The sequence below is a fragment of the Schistocerca gregaria genome, chromosome X (genome assembly GCF_023897955.1).
Source record: "Schistocerca gregaria isolate iqSchGreg1 chromosome X, iqSchGreg1.2, whole genome shotgun sequence".
Lineage (NCBI taxonomy): Eukaryota > Metazoa > Arthropoda > Insecta > Orthoptera > Acrididae > Schistocerca > Schistocerca gregaria.
In genome coordinates this window covers 644,029,932-644,044,870 of record NC_064931.1, presented here as the reverse complement: position 1 = coordinate 644,044,870, position 14,939 = coordinate 644,029,932, and the positions used below count along the sequence as shown (strand labels likewise).

The 14,939-nt window shown below is 41.3% G+C and overlaps 1 protein-coding gene across 2 annotated transcripts in view; it reads left to right on the top strand.

Annotated features, from left to right (window-relative positions):
• The window catches only part of LOC126299138 (sodium-coupled monocarboxylate transporter 1-like), a 332,547-nt gene that overhangs the window by 93,715 nt on the left and 223,893 nt on the right, over positions 1-14,939 (top strand). Inside the window, exon 1 of one of the 2 annotated variants that reach the window (XM_049990901.1) lies at positions 4,496-4,569. The exons of the other annotated variant lie outside the window; for it this stretch is intronic. The gene's annotated coding sequence lies outside the window, so the exon portion shown is untranslated. Of the gene's footprint in view, positions 1-4,495; positions 4,570-14,939 lie in introns of those variants that run through there. 2 annotated transcript variants of the gene reach the window in all.

The following is a 14,939-nucleotide window of genomic DNA, read 5'->3' as shown; positions in this document are numbered from 1 at the left end:
AAAGAATTCCATATCTAAGAACTGAGTGTACGTATCTAAAAGATACTGCATGTTACACACTGATGATAGGATTCTAAGGGCATAACATGCTGATAACATTCTGTTTGCAAGTACCTTTGTGTGTTCACGCCACTTCAACTGAGAATCACTATTCATTCCTAGAAATTTTGCATCTATTACACGATCTATAGAGGTGCGATCTACATTTAATTTAATATTGTCATTTTTCCTCTTCAAACTGAAATTCATGGCATTAGTTTTCTTTATGTTCAATGTCACTTCATTGCTCATTGACCAGTCATAAACTTCCTTGAGAGCTTCATTTGCTTTCTCGGCAAGGAGTTCTCTTGTTTTCTCAGTGACTATAATATTGCTGTCATCAGCGATGAGAATTTATTCAAAAATGGTTCAAATGGCTCTGAGCACTATGGGACTCAACTGCTGTGGTCATCAGTTCCCTAGAACTTAGAACTACTTAAACCTAACTAACCTAAGGACATCACACACATCCATGCCCGAGGCAGAATTCGAACCTGCGACCGTAGCAGTCGCACGAGAATTTATTCCCCATGAGTAACACTTCTGGGAAAGTCATTGATGTATATCAGGAATAGTATTGGTCCTAATATGCTACCCCTATATTAATGTATTTTGGTTCTGATAAGTGTTTTACTAAATGTTTAGATCTATTTGAAGTATGTGTTATCTCTACTCTTTGTACCCTGTCTGCTAGGTATGATCGAAACCAGTCTTTAGCTACCCCTCTTATTCCTAATGCTTCTAATTTATTTAATAGAATCTTGTGATTGACTGTATCAAACGCCTTAGAAAGATCCAAAAAGATGCCTGTGACACACTCATCTTTGTCAAGAGCATCAAGTACAACTTTTGTGAATTCTACTGTGGCTGACTCCCTATTTTTACCACTTCGGAAACCAAACTGTGATTCGCTTAAAAGATTGTATTTATTCAGATAATTTATTAATCTGCCTTTCATAATTGATTCAATTATTTTTGAGAATACTGACAGCAGGGAAATGGGCCGGTAATTTTCTATGTCTTCTGCTTTACCTTTCTTAAGTTATGGTACAACTCTTTCCTGTTTTAACTGCTCAGGAAATGTCGCTGATGTGAAGGATTCACTTATTATATTTGTTAAGTGGTCTTGTATAATCACTATGCATTGTTTCATTGCCCACATTGATACTTCCTCTGAGTCTACTGACTTTTTATTTTTTTAGTTTTTCAACAGTTTTATTGACTTCATTCTCTGTGGTTGGAAGTAACATCATTGTATTTAGTCCTCCATCATTTAAAGGTGTTACATTTGTTTTGGGGAATTTTTGCTGTAGCTTCTCTGCAATACTTGAAAAATGCTCGTCTACATAGTTTGCTAAGTGTTGTGGATCATTTTTTACCTTATCCCCCCCTCCCTTAGCAGTATGTTATTCTGCGTTTGTTTGCCTCTCCCCGATTCCTTTTTTATAACATCCCACACTGCTTTGCTTTTACTCTCTGCGTTATATCTTATTTTGTCATTAAATGACTTTTTTGCAGCAATCAGCACCTTCCTATAGATATTTTTGTATTTATGATATAAATTTAAGAATTCTGGATCATTGCGAATCTTTTCATGGAACTGAGGCGTTAAGTGCTTGGGAGGACTTCTTAATACCTGCTGTTATCCATCTGTTTTTGTGAGATGTTGATACAGACATGCATACTTTTGGAAATACCTTTTCAATGTGAACAATGTGGTATATTTAGAGTATTTCTTATTCACATTGGTTTCCTTATACACTCCATCCCAGCTTTGTTTTTCTAGTTCTTTTGAAAAATCTTTTATTGGATTTCTGATAGATGTCATTTGTAGGCTTGTAATTTAGGGAATGATTCTATGCCTGCCCGCATCTCGTGGTCGTGCGGTAGCGTTCTCGCTTCCCACGCCCGGGTTCCCGGGTTCGATTCCCGGCGGGGTCAGGGATTTTCTCTGCCTCGTGATGGCTGGGTGTTGTGTGATGTCCTTAGGTTAGCTAGGTTTAAGTAGTTCTAAGTTCTAGGGTACTGATGACCTAAGATGTTAAGTCCCATAGTGGTCAGAGCCTTTTTTTTTTTTTTTTTATTCGATACCTGATTTTACTGTTGTTATTTGACGGAGATCTTCACGGGATAAATTAAAGGCAACAAGTCGTAAACCTAAGGTATTGCAACACATCACCTTCACTTTCCATACATCGGACGTTCTCCAGAGTACTTTCCTTTATTTTTGTATTTTTTCTGGAAATTCAGTTGTTAATGAAGTCTATTCTTCTCTGCATTTTTCAATGGGGAATGATTTTGACGTTTCTTTTAATTGTATAATAATTTCCGCTCAGTCTTTTCTAACTGGTACTTGTCTCACGTCTTTCTTCCTTATATGACGTTTTATACAATGATTTTCGCATAACCTCTTAAACTAGAGAAATCTGTTCCCGTATATATCTCCAAGTTTCCTAATCGTATTTATTTTAGCGACTTGAAACCCTAATCACCCCAGTGCCATCAGCATTTCAGTCATCCTGAGCTTTATTGGCGCGAATACTTTTCAATACGCCATGGAGATTGAATTTAAGTCTATTCTTTCAACAGGTTTAGAAAGTATGAATTATTTTCCCAGTAGTCCTGACTTTTTTGCCACGGCCTGGTTAATACAACGTTTCTCACAAATAATTCCTAGTTTACCACCTCATTTTCATCTTTGATAGAATAATGGCTCAGGGAAAAACAATCAGTACAATCTATCAAACTTCCTGACAGATTAAAACTGTGTGCCGGACCGAAACTCGAACTCGGGACCTATGCCTTTCGCGGGCTAGTGCTCTACCAACTAAGCTACTCAAGCACGACTCACGACCCGTCTCCACAGCTTCAATTCTGCCAGCTGCTGTTGGTAGAGCACTTGCCCGCGAAAGGCAAAGATCCCGAGTTCGAGTTTCGGTCTGGCACACAGTTTTAATCTGGTAGGAAGTTTCATATCAGCGCACACTCAGTTGAAGAGTGAAAATCTCATTCTGGAGTACAATCTATGTTTAAATTTTTCTTTCCTTCGCTGGTGTCTTCATATGGATAGCAGTACGCATCATCATTGTTCCAAGATGATCCAAACACCCTTCTGGGATACACCAATTGGGGTTATTTTTTTATCTGTGAAACATTCAAAATACTATCAACTGGAAGTAATTAAACACAGAGTGGAAGACAGGTTTTGAACAAAGGGACAGTGAGCTGGACAGACTTTGTTAAGGGAACATTTCGTCGATCAGTGATATTTGAGGGACAAGCAGGGAATTAAACTAAAGCTACACAAAGCCAAGATCTGCAGCTGGGTCTGCCGAATTCCGAGACGGGCGTAATTGCCTTGTCAGCTGAGTACCAACTTGATTGTTACGATTACTTAATGTAGAAAAGACGTATTTACTTGTTACGCCTCCATTGTCATCATACGGAATGTATAATTGAGATTCATTGGAAGAGTACTTTCAAAATGTAGTCCATCAACAAATGAAGTGGCTTACAAGACACTCGTTCGACCTATACTTGAGTATTGTTAATCAGTGTGGGATCCGTACCAGGTCGGGTTGACGGAGGAGATAGAGAAGACCCAGACAAGAGCGACGCGTTTCGTCACAGGGTTATTTGGTAAGCGTGATAGCGTTACGGAGATGTTTAGCAAATTCAAGTTACAGACTCTGCAAGAGGGCGCTCTGCATCGCGGTGTAGCTTGCTGTCCAGGTTTCGAGAGGGTGCGTTTCTGGATGAGGTATCGAATATATTGCTTCCCCCTACTTATACTTCCCGAGGAGATCACGAACGTAAAATTAGAGAGATTTGAACGCGCACGGAGGCTTTCCGGCAGTCGTTCTTCCCGCGAACCATACGCGACTGGAACAGGAAAGGGAGGTAATGACAGTGGCACGTAAAGTGCCCTCCGCCACACACCATTGGGTGGCTTGCGGAGTATAAATGTAAGGGTAGATGTAGATAATAAACCTTCCTGGACACCCTTCAAGAATGTGCATGTGGAATCTACTGAATGAGGCCAAAAATTTTGCGTAACTGCGTTATTGCATCTACACTTCTTTCTACCGTAGATGCCACCAAAATCGAAGCCGAATATCTGAATGTCGCCGACAAAGAAAAATTGGCAAACAAGGATTTTACACAAATGAAAGAAGCCTTGGTGTACAGGTAAATTTCCACTGGCAAGAGATAACGCAATCATAGTTTTTGTCACATGGAGCGCTTTTATTTGGACCTCGGTGTACATGCTGCAGCACAACGAGCTGCAGATATTTCTCATTGTTTTGCGGGAGACGCTGTGGCATAGGAACGGTGGCCTTCGCACGCTTGTCTGTTCGTACTCTGATTGGTCTAAATCCGTCCAATCACTGGCCGTTGCCTGCTCGCGGCGGTAAAATTCTGGGGAAAACTTTTTATTGCGACTTTAAGGTCTGCGCACAAATACACATATATATTCGCAAATGGGCCAAAGCACATTTTAAGTTCTCAGCGTCAGGTTGCATACAGAAGGTGAGTAAATGAATACCGACGTGCATTCGCAGATTCTTGTTATTGTTTTATGCCTAGAGATAATGTCTAAGCCACGTCGAAATATATGAATCTATATTTCACAGCTAACCCACCAAAAGTGTTCTAGTCTGTTATTTCTTCGCTTCTTCTTCTAAAGAGAGCCAATGTTCACGTCAGTCATTGACGACTCAGATTAATCGTGTAACATATTACTTGCTTGGCAATAGGCTCAGTGCAAGATTTCTTTGGTTTGCGGCCCACTCTGTTGCACAGAAAAAGTTAATCTTGTGTATAACGATAGCTTTGTATTGTAAGAAGCGGTGGTCTTATAGTAAACCGAGTTGCGTTGCATTCTAAAGAAACAGTTTGATATTTTCCCAACGTGCACATAACTTATGCAAAAGGAATCATCATCTATGCTTCACACATGTTTGGAAATGTTTACTGTAACTAACGGTTTTCCACTTGTCATAGAATATCTCGTTCTTTACTTTACGCTTAAAGGAACTTTATAATATTTAAAACAGTATAATCCACGGTTTTACGGGGAACAATACTCATTTGTGAAACAATGCCTTATTTTTATTGATTTCTTTCTATTCTTCATGTTTTGGGTTATCACTAACTTTAATTTTGTTTCATATTTAGGATTTCACTGAATATACGATGACTTCCACATCAAGTAAAATGAGTAAAATAACTGACGGTTGTGGATTTCTTATAACGCTTTTACATCTTAACAGTAGTGGTTCTAGATTATCCCCGATTTTGAATAGCAACGAGAAGAAAGAAGTGTTCTCTAAAGAAAGGAAACTATTAAGCAAACGTTTTTATTTACAAAAAAAAGTCTCTGAGCACTATGTGACTTAACTTCTGAGGTCATCAGTCCGCTAGAACTTAGAACTACGTAAACCTAAGTAACATAAGGACATCACACACACCCATGCCCGAGGCAGGATTCGAATCTGCAACCGTAGCGGTCGCGCGATTCCAGACTGTAGCGCCGACAACCGCTCGGCCACCCCGGCCGGCTTTTATTTACAGTTACTCCTATTTATTGTAAACTTATAAGCTGTATGACTGTGATTCGTCCTGCTACTAACGCCAGAAATTTCTTTTCATATTCTGCTAAGCGTGGAGCGCAATGAGGAAAAGTATCGCGCAAGAATACCAAGCATTAAGACTGCTTTCTTTGTATCATAAAGTTTTGTTAAGTACATGAAAACTTAACTGAAAAAAAACAGTCAGGATCAAGTTATGTATAGTTGTAAAAATATATACCTCGTCTGAAAGTGTGTTAGTGTCACTTAATTTCAAACTAGTCGCCTAAGATTGGTATAGCACAAAGAACTATGAAAATCTACACGGTTCATCCATTTCCCCATGATGAGAATTTTGTATCGTATCTTTCTGCCGGGAGTTTCTCGAACGCTGCATTCCCCATCGGGCCTTGGAACCAGCTCCACAGAGCAGAAATTGTAAATGGTCCAAGATACAATCGGGGATACAGCAGCTAAATGGTCATTTAGGACGACGAATGAATCAAAAGTGCATTCATACCTTCAGTACGAATACCGCAACGTAAGGAGTATCATCAAACTGTTCACAGGACGGCATCTTGTAGAAAAAGACATGCTCTCTTGGGTTTGTTGTCGTAGTGTTTAAGACACAGGGCGAATATTGGTGAGGAAGGGGATTCAGATCAATGTGCGGAAGTCCTGAGTGGAGGTTTGTATAGTCTCCCTACATCATGTGGAACCACTGCTAGTATGGTTCCTTCAAACGAAGTCTTTATCTGACTCAATTACAGACTTTTGTCCTTCTGAGCTTGCATTCCGTCTCTAGTGAACGGATGTCGGTTCGATGCTGAACTCTAGGTTTCTAACAGACCATGCAACTCAGATACTTTTGGTGTGTTGAAGCACTCCCCTTTAGAATATAATCACATATTTAAAGAAATATATACGAGAAAATAAACGAAGGCTGTTACTTGATAGGTTCCAAGATTGTTAAGGTTTCTAAACTGGAAAAAAAACTGCAGTCGTGTATAAGAGTGAAACTGAAAACACTAAGAAAAGCGAGAGTTCATGTGGAGCTTCTTACGACATCTTACTTCACATAATCACAGAATAAAAATATTAATTACAATTTATCTGAGAACGGGATTTAGGAAGTAACTACCGCGGGATTCGCTTCAAAACATTTAAGAAAGGCTACCAAGGACTCAATCTTCATTAATGTCATTCTAAATTTGCTGTTGATTCGAAGATCACTGGGGGATGGATTACTACATACTGTCCTATACGGTGAGTTTTCAACCCAAAGAAGAAGAGTGCTCCCGAATGAAGAACTGATCAAGTGCTCCTTTTGTCTAAACGATCCACCGGATAGAGTGAGTAGCACTCTCAATAGTTTCGCTAACGATTTCGTCAGTACAGGAAGGTATTTCAAGCGAATAGCTTACGTTTGTGGAGCGGTTTAGATAATATTCAAACTTCGTGTAGTGAACAGAACATCGTTTTATATATACATTAATGCAACAAAAATTTCCGTATACGAAAGTGAAATCTAGTCTCTTTTCGATTGCAGCATTATTGACTAACGTAGAGGATCGATATGAATTTAAAAAACAAGAAAGCAAAACATCAGTTTTACGGTGTCGTGGTAAAAGTTTAAATGAATCGGGAGACTTTTAGGAAAAGGAAGTGCATCGACGAAGGAAATAGAGAATACAAACAGTCTGTAGCATATACTGATGTTCTAGGATTCCATCTAACTTCTTCTTTCAGAAGAAAGCAATTGAATCCGGAGAAAACTTACCCCTATGGCAACAATTTGCTCAGTTACGATGTGAAAGAGGGTCGGAGGTAGCTGTGTGAACTTAAACATACACTGCTGAAGATAGTCTGCTGGTGAAAGGCTCATGGATAGATATGGAGAATAAATTTTCGATACTGGCTATAAAACCTTTTTACTGCTGCCAATTTATATTTTAGGACACTGTATTAGTCGAAGTGCACTTCGATATCTATAATACAGAAGATTGCGGTTTTTTATATAGCGCGTAGACAATTTCGATTTTCATCAGTTTTGTCGATAATCACTAAATTAGTGCCTTTTGAGACACTGAGAGGTGTTAAGAAGTCAGTTGCGTTCAGAATGTCATGAAGCTCTTGCGACTAACACTGATATATATACGAGTATTTCAATATCTTGCATTTGTCCACATTAGTCTCTAGTTCAGAATCGAATGTTTTGTTTGTTGTTGACATCGCCATTCAGCGAGAAAATAGAATTAACAAACCGTGAATTATTCTCTCACTTTTGGAGTCTCAAAACGCTGAAACGAATATTTCTTGTTTGCAATAGATTTAATTTTATACTTTAAATTGACATTTAAAATTGCATAGTAACCTACACAAGTTCGACAGTTTCAACTGTTTTCGTAGTTTAGCCTGTCTGCTATTAATTTCGTAGAAAGTTTCTGGTTCAAATGGCTCTGAGCACTATGGGACTTAACATCTATGGTCATCAGTCCCCTAGAGTTTAGAACTACTTCAACCTAACTAACCTAAGGACATCATACAACACCCAGTCATCACGGGGCAGAGAAAATCCCTGACCCCGCCGGGAATCGAACCCGGGAACCCGGGCATGGGAAGCGAGACCGCTACCGCACGACCACGAGCTGCGGGCAACAGTTTCTGGTTACGCAAACGTGCCTCTCTCCATCCCACTCTCTCTTCCTCCTAATATGTCGCCATTACTTATGTCCCCATCTCCTCCCTGGAAGACCCCCATTGTCATAAACCTCTCCTTCCTACTGTCCACTGGTCCTATGTCAAAATGTCGGGAAAAATTACAAGGCAGTAAATATAGTCCACTTGTGCCAACTTAAAATGGTAGGCGAACATTGCATTTGTTATGTGACTGTACGCTTCTGCGGCCGTTGTCTTCTTCAGCAAAAAGTTTCCGGATACGTGACCAGGTCGTCATTTTCTGTATAAAAACTAATGTTTAGGCTACTGCTGCAAGCTGCCTTCGACTGGTGATGTATTTACCACTTTGTCAGTGCCTCATTCAGATCTTATAAAGTGTAATTTCATTCTGCTACTAGTGTCAGTATGTTAGGAAAATCATTGAACTCTATTTTGATTAGATGCCGGGACTGAAGAGGTGTGAAGTGACAACTTCTGCAGCAGTTTTTATTTTAACTCCTACTGGCTGGTGTAGGCGAATCCGGGACATCCCAGTATTGTGACGTAGTATTCTGCTTCCATCGTGCCAAGACTACTCACACGGAGAACTCCACACACGACCAAACATTTCGGCTCATGTTTGATGGGTGGGGGGTCTCTAGTGCCCAACATAAAACGCAACACTCTAAGAAATTTTGGCTCCGCAACTACCCGTTTTTAAGAAACTGCCCCTGACAAACAGTCGACTTTGAATTGACAGGATCAATAGATAGTTGAAACTAAGCATTTGTCGTCAACATTTATGGGGTCTGCGAACGCATATTTTCCTAGAAACTGAGGAAATAAACTTTTTCGATCGCCGCTTTAGTACCCGTTAAGGGTAAGTCTTTAAAAGAAAGCCGCTAGTGTAGCGACCAAGTTGTTGATTGAAATTTCGTAAAATGATCTCGCCACAAAGAAAATCACCTTTGTTCTAATGATTGCCACCCTACTCGGTTATCACATCCGTGACACTCTGTCCCCTATTTTGCGAGAATACAAAACGAGTAACCCTTCTTTGAACTTCTTAGTTCCCTCCGCAGTCCTGTCCAATAGGGATCCCATGCCATGCAGAAATACACAAGAAGAAGGTGAACAAGCGTAGTGTAGATATTCTCTTTAATAGATTTGTTGCATCTTCTATGTGCTCTGTCAATAAAACGCAGTCTTTTACGGAACAGGCCATCTGTATATCTTGTATTCGTCGAGGAAAAACTTATGTTCATTTTTAAGGTCCCGTACCCCGGCCGCTAAAAACGGAACCCTTCTAGGATCATTTGCTGTCCGTCTGTTACGACACCTTATCCTCAGAAAGGGGTAGAGGTATAGAACTGAAATTTATATCAAATATAAAGGTTTACTCTCACTCGGCGATGTAAAAAACTTAATTTATACCACATATTTTAAAAATCGCCGGATCACTCATCAAAACCTATATGGTATTTCTCGTTGACGTAGAATCAAGAAATCTGCCAAGAAATGAGAATTCACAGCGCAAGTGAGGACAAAAATTCGAAAATAGTTAACTGGTATAATGTCACATAAAAATATTTTTTGCCGTTTGTTGTCCGTCTGTCTGTCTGTCCGTCTGTTAAGACCCATTTCTCAGGAACGCGTAGAGGTATCAAGTTAAAATTTAAGTTAAATGCTAAGGTCTACGTTCCCTTGGCGTTGTTAAACATTTAAGCTCCTATGTCAATGCAGGCAAAAGATATGATAATTTATGTCACATATTTTGATACTCGCAAACTCACTCATCAAAACCTATATATCAGCTGTCTATGTATACAATTAAGTTTGTACAGAACCCTCCGAGTACGCATACTACTCGCACTTGTCCGGGTTTTCTTAATTACCACTCTTTTCCTTTATAGTGTCTTGATGACGAAAGTTATTAGGAAAGTAAAAACTTATTGTTTCTTCTACATCGACTTGTTTGGAGACGAGAGCAGATGGAAGTGGATGGAGGGAATCGATTGTGGCTCCGTTAAGGGAATCGTGCAGCATTCACCCACGAGATCAAGAAAGAGGTAGCTGAGGCGCATACGTAGATGCCGTGTCCCTTGACTTCCGGAAGGGGTTCGATACAATTCAGCCCTGCCGCCTAATGAACAACATACGAGCGTACCGAATACCAGACCATCTGTGCGACTGGATGATACAGTTTCTAGCAAGCAGAACACAGAAAGCCATTCTTAATGGAGAGAAGTCTTCAGATGAAAAGTTAACTTCGGACGCACCTTAACAGAGTGTTATAGAACCATTAATTGTCATATATAAATGACATAGTGGATAACGTCGGAAGTTCCTTGAGGTTTTTCGCTGATGATACCGTTGCATACAGAGAAGTCGAAACGCTGGTTCAAATGGCTCTGGGCACTATGTGACTTAACTTCTGAGGTCACCAGAACCCTAGAACTTAGAACTACTTAAACCTAACTAACCGAAGGACATAACACACATCCATGCCCGAGGCAGGATTCGAACCTGCGACCGTAATGGTCGCGCGGTTCCAGACTGTAGCGCCTAGAACCTCTCGGCCACTCCGGCCGGCCAGTCGAAACGCTGGGTTGATGTTTGGTGCAGGGAGTGGCAGTCGACCCTCAATATAAAAAAGTGACGCATTGCGTATACATATACAGGGTGTTACAAAAAGGTACGGCCAAACTTTCAGGAAACATTACTCACACACAAAGAAAGAAAATATGTTATGTGGACATGTGTCCAGAAACGCATACTTTCCATGTTACAGCTCATTTTATTACTTCTCTTCAAATCACATTAATCATGGAATGGAAACACACAGCAACAGAACGTACCAGCGTGACTTCAAACACTTTGTTACAGGAAATGTTCAAAAATTCCTCCGTTAGCGAGTATACATGCATCCACCCTCCGTCGCATGGAATCCCTGATGCGCTGATGCAGCCCTGGAGAATGGCGTATTGCATCACAGCCGTCCACAATACGAGCACGAAGAGTCTCTACATTTGGTACCGGGGTTGCGTAGACAAGAGCTTTCAAATGCCCCCATAAATGAAAGTCAAGAGGGTTGAGATCAGGAGAGCGTGGAGGCCATGGAATTGGTCCGCCGCTACCAATCCATCGGTCACCGAATCTGTTGTTGAGAAACGTACGAACACTTCGACTGAAATGTGCAGGAGCTCCATCGTGCATGAACCACATTTATTTATTTAAATGTCAAGTTCCGTAGGACCAAATTGAGGAGCAAATCTCCAAGGTCATGAAACGTGTCAGTACATGACCTTACAACATAAATAGTAATAACAGATACAAATAAATGTTCATGAACCTGAAAGAAAATCAGTCCATAAGTTCAAGCAAACGCTATCAGCAATACATTGAGAATCATCTTAATTTTTCAAGGAACTCCTCGACAGAATAGAAGGAATGACCCAGGAGGAAACTCTTCAGTTTCAATTTGAAAGCGAGTGGATTACATGTTGTGTCGTATTTGTAAAGGCACATTATCTAGGAGCACAGGTAGAGTATCCCGTATGAAATCATGATAACGTGCTCCACTGAGCGTAGGTGGAAGAACATGGGGTCCAATCGAGACATCACCAACAATGCCTGCCCAAACGTTCACAGAAAATCTGTGTTGATGACGTTATTGCACAATTTCGTGCGGATTCTCGTCAGCCCACACATGTTGATTGTGAAAATTTAGAATTTGATCACGTTGGAATGAAGCCTCATCCGTAAAGAGAACATTTGCACTGAAATGAGGATTGAAACATTGTTGGATGAACCATTCGCAGAAGTGTACCCGTGGAGGCCAATCAGCTGCTGATATTGCCTGCACACGCTGTACATGGTACGGAAACAACTGGTTCTCCCGTAGCACTCTCCATACAGTGACGTGGTCAACGTTACCTTGTACAGCAGCAACTTCTCTGACGCTGACATTAGGGTTATCGTCAACTGCAGGAAGAATTGCCTCGTCCATTGCAGGTGTCCTCGTCGTTCTAGGTCTTCCCCAGTCGCGAGTCATAGGCTGGAATGTTCCGTGCTCCCTAAGACGCCGGTCAATTGCTTCGAACGTCTTCCTGTCGGGACACCTTCGTTCTGGAAATCTGTCTCGATACAAACGTATCGCGCCACGGCTATTGCCCCGTGCTAGTCCATACATCAAATGGGCATCTGCCAACTCCGCATTTGTAAACATTGCACTGCCTGCAAAACCACGTTCGTGATGAACACTAACCTGTTGATGCTACGTACTGATGTGCTTGACTGTAGAGCAATGAGTCGCATGTCAACACAAGCACCGAAGTCAACATTACCTTCCTTCAATTGGGCCAACAGGTGGTGAATCGAGGAAGTACAGTACATACTGACGAAACTAAAATGAGCTCTGACATGGAAATTAAGCGTTTCCGGACACATGTCCCCATAACATCTTTTCTTTATTTGTGTGTGAGGAATGTTTCCTGAAAGTTTGGCAGTACCTTTTTGTAACCCCCTGTATAGAGAGACGAATCATTCTATAACTACACGATTGCAGAAAAATCACTAGAAGCTGTTACTTCCTTAAAATATCTATGAATTTGTGTACGGATCGATTTGAAGTTAAACGACCACATAAAATTAATTACGGGTAAGGCAGATGCCAGACTGAGATTCAATGGGAGAATCCTCAGGAAATGTAGTTCATCAAAAAGGAGGTGGCTTATAAAACAGTTGTTCGACCAGTACTAGAATATTGCTCGTCAGTTTGGGTTCCGTACGAGATAGGATTGATAGAAGATGTAGAGAAGATCAAAAGAAGAGCAGCACGTTTCGTTACACTTGCATTTACTAATCGCGAAAGCGTCATGAAGACGCTCAACCAACTCGAGTGGCAGATGCTGCAACGGAGGCGTTCTGCCTCACGGTATGGTTTACTGTTAGAGTCCCAAGAGCGTAATTTCTACAGGAGACTAAAAATATATTGCTTCCTTCTACGTGTATCTCACAAAAAGACCATGAAGATAAAATGAGAGAGATTCGGGCCCTCACAAAGACTTACCAACAGTCGTTCTTCCTGCGAACCGTACGCGAGGGAAAAAGGGGTAAATGACTGTGGTACACAAGTACCCCCCACCACACACCGTGAGATGTGCAATACAGATGTAGATATAGAATCTGAACTAAGCTGAGGAATCCACGGGCTGCCGAATGCCAGTCTTCCTTCTTACCATGCAGACAAGAGATCGATGTGTGAACCACTGCAACCTCTGCCACTGGTCTCGGTGTTCCTAGAATGGTAGGGTCACCTTGAAGCTTGCAAGTAGCTTCTCGCGAGTCAAGGCTGGCCAAATTCTGCTAACAACGCTCTCCTAGTGAGCGGTGGCAGCACGTTTTCTACGCTCGTGACTGCTTTTTGTGTACTGGATGCGCGATCAGCGTTACTTATTGCTTGAAGTGGCCTCTGGTCCAGTGGCCTACACTTTACAGACGGCGTCTTTCTCCCTTTCCTGTGGCCATTTCACGCGATTACCAAACACGTATTGCGGATGTAACATGCAACGAATGCATCTAAGTACGGTGTGTGTGTGCGTGTGTTTATTGTTTAAGCTGTCAAAATACGCATTATCAGAATGACATTGTCATGAATACAACGAGGCAGTGCAATCATTGCAATCACTACGATCCTAACGTCTGGCTGCGCTTTGTCGAAGATATAATGTTCCTGTAACGCCTCCATCTGAATATAAGTCGATACAGTATCGAAAACTAATTTATGATACAATATGTGCATATCAAATGCATACACAAATCGCCAATTTAAATCACAATTGCGATTTGCCAAACGCAATGGATATAATGAATTTACATCTTGAGGAGCACTTAATGCTTTAATTGAGATAAGCGTTTTGAGCGATGGATTTACAGATGCATCAAGAGAAATCATAGTATTTTAGCAGATGCTTGAAAATTTGATATTTCTACACTCCCAAGTTGCTCCGAGAGAAATCCAGAATAACAGATATGTGACTGAATCCAAAACTTACTAGCAAAAGAACACAGTCTGTCTGTCTTAACGGGGAGACAACGTCACTAGCGAATATGTGCCCATCGTATCTGAAGGCACTGTGACAAACCCATTACTGAAACTTCCCGGCAGATTAAAACTGTGTGCCGGACCGAGACTCGAACTCGGGGGCCTTTGCCTTTCGTCGGCAAGTGCTCTACCAACTGAGCTACCCAAGAACGACTCACGGCCTGTCCTCACAGCTGTACTTCCTACCTTCCAAACTTTACAGAAGCCCTCCTGCGAACCTTGCAGAACTATCACTCCTGAAAGAAAGGATATTGCGGAGACATGGCTTAGCCACACCCTGGGGGATGTTTCCAGAATGAGATTTTCACTCTGCAGCGGAGTGTGCGCTGATATGTAAAGTTTGGAAGGTAGGAGACGCGGTACTGCCGGAAGTAAAGCTGTAATGACGGTGCGAGAGTTGTGCGTGGGTAGCTCAGTTGGTAGAGCACTTGCCCGCGAAAGGCAAAGGTCCCGAGTTCGGCTCTCGGTCCGGCACACAGTTTTAATCTACCAGGAAGTTTCATATCGGCGCACACTCCGCTGCAGAGTGAAAATCTCATTCTGAACCCATTACTATTATATACCGA